Source organism: Quercus lobata, chromosome 7 (assembly GCF_001633185.2).
Source record: "Quercus lobata isolate SW786 chromosome 7, ValleyOak3.0 Primary Assembly, whole genome shotgun sequence".
NCBI classification, from domain to species: Eukaryota; Viridiplantae; Streptophyta; class Magnoliopsida; order Fagales; family Fagaceae; genus Quercus; species Quercus lobata.
The window spans coordinates 48,357,661-48,360,510 of NC_044910.1; positions in this window are offsets into that span (position 1 = coordinate 48,357,661).

A 2,850-nucleotide genomic window follows, 5' to 3' on the forward strand; every position below is an offset into this window, starting at 1 on the left:
TTCCTCCAAAATTAGGAGGATTCAGAGAGAATGAAATTAAATTTAATGAAATTATTATTGAAACTTCCAAAATGCCTATATATATTCAACCATTTATTTAAAAATATGGGTCTAATAGTAATATTGTCATAACATGATTTAATTAATTTCCTTCTATGTTACTTCCAAGTAAAACTCCTTACCTTCCATTCCTTTATTTTAAAACATCTAAACAATATTAGTTAATTTCATTTCACTTCGTTCCATTCTTTCCCGTTCATTTCATTACTTAAAAATACTCTATTCCATTCCATTCATTTTATGAGCTCCCAAACAGGAAGTGTAAAAAACTAGAATTACAAACTCACACGAATTCGATTGTCTAGCCCCAGTAATGGAAACCCATTTTCAAAAAAAAAATGATAATAATAATTTCTCATTTCTTTGTAATTCAAACAACCATTATTTATCATTTGAGAGAGAGAGAGAGAAAGAGAGAGGATGCAAATAATACCTTCCTACACTCCTTCCTCTCTCTCTCTCTTTTTTCTTTTTCTTTTTTTTAAATACCCATACTCAAAAAACTTTCCGCTAACCCAATTTCTACCCCCACAAGGCTACTTCCATTTAAAAAAATAATAATAAACCCCATATAATTACAAATAACGAATACAAAATTACTTATAACATAGTGATGCTGTTTTGCACATTCCTCTTCACCTACCTTCCCCACTATTCAACTCTTTTGTAAGCATAGCAATCGTCTCGTGAGAAAAAAATAAAATAGAGTATGATTATATTCATTGTTTCAGTTACAATGAGCTTAAAGGTCTCTTGGTTAAAGAGATGGTAGTATAAATTTTCTTCATTTTTCCTTTGTCTCTCTTGGTTTTTTCGCTCTTCCTAACAATGAATTCATTTTCTTATTTGAGATTGACAGAATGGGATAACAATATTGATTCTAGATTTTCTAATATAAGCTCTTCTAGGCCTTTTTTGGTGTTTTATATGCTTGGTCAGCCTATCTCTTCCCTTAGAGTTTTGTGGTTTATTTTTTTGTCTTTTTTGTTAGTGAAAATTTTTAAATGTAGAATAAAATATTAAAATTTAATCATTTGGAAGGTAGACATTAAGTTTTGAATGAGACCTTCATTTCCGGTTGACGACTCGACCCGACCCAAATAATATTGTGTGGTTTTTAATGAGAGATTTTCTGAGGTTTAATCCATAGAGCGGAAGCTTTTTGGATGATTCTTCTTGAGCTTGATTCCAGTGAACTTTGAGATCTAGGAATATGATTTGGATGATTCTTCTTCGAATATTCTTCGTATTCGAAGGTTTGTGTTGGAAGTTCTTTGGGGCTTTGGAGGCTTGAATCTATAGAGTTTCGCTGATTTGTGGTTTGTTAAGGTCTCTGGAGGCTTTTGAGCTTGATTCCAGTGACTTTTGAGATCTAGACAGGTAGTTTAGATGATTCTGCTTTGAATGTTCTTTGCATTTGAAGTTCCTAGAGGCTTCAAGGCTTGATTCCAATAGAGCTTCAGTACTTCTGAATCTTCTTTGATGCTACTTGTGGAAAGGATGCCTTGGTGTGCATGTGTGTGTTCCAAGATCTCTCCCAAGGTGTCTTGGTGTGTAGAAATGTCTTAGGAAGGTTTCTATTTATAAGAGTTTGGGGGTGAGTGAGTGACACGTGGCGAAGTTCGATTGGTGACATGTGTCATTACTTACACGCATTGATGTGTAATTGGTTTTTTTGCATGCATTTTTGTTCATATTTCTACGACACTTGGCAAATTTCTATTGGTTTCTGAATAGTGATAGCAAAACCTAGTACCAATACGTGGCGCTTTGTAATTAGCCGTATTTTGTGGACTTGGTAGTATGATGTGTCAGCTTGTGATAGGTTAGGAATTTTCCCTTTCTACAAATGCCCCCTCGAGACTTGTTCACGCACACAATTTCAGAGTGTGGTGCGGGAATGAGTTTCGAAAACGGATTTTTACACTTAACTCTTCAAGTGAAATAGTTGAAGGTGGTGAAGCTTTCAGCAGGATGAAGTAATTTCAGAAGAGTAGACCTACCCATATGAAAGGTTCTGATGAGATGGCAAAATGGTTAGCAAGTAGTTGAATGTAGCAGTGTGATTGAGCCTTCTCAACGGAGGTTAAGTTGAAGAAATTTCAAAAGAGTGTTCCATGGTATTTGAAATAGGTTAGTGGGACAAAACTTATCTGAAAGTAGTTGAATGTACTTACGTGATTGAATCATATCGGCAGAGATTAAGCTAAGGTAATTTCAGAGGAGTATTTTGGATCTTTGGCGGTAATCACAAGGTGTAGAAGATGGTGATGAGGTGAGGATGTTGGCTGGGTACAACATGCAGAGCTATGGGGCTAGCCTTGCAATTTTTAAGAACTCCTAGTGAAGTTATCTTAGAAGAATATACTTTGGATTATGGAGAGGACATGTGGGAAAGTAGTTGAGTGTGCGTGCGTCATTTATTCGCTCAGGTTAAGTTGAGGTAATTTCAAAAGCTTATGGATTTTGGATCTGCTGGTGGTGGTGGTGAAGAAGACGGAGATGAAGCAAAGATGGTGAATGGGTGAAACATACAATACCATGGAATTGGCCCTATACGTCGGGGAATTTTTGGTGTAGATGTTTTTAGGGTATTTTGAGATATGGGATTGACTGCATGCTGAATGAGGTCTGACAGCAAGTCATTGAATGCGCTTGTGTGATAGGACCATGCCGACGAACGTTAAGTTGAAGTAATTTCAAAAGAGTACTTTCTGAAATACTTCAAGCAGAATTTAAGTTGGAGTAATTCCAGAAACATGTGTTTTGAAGTACCAGAAATACTGACCT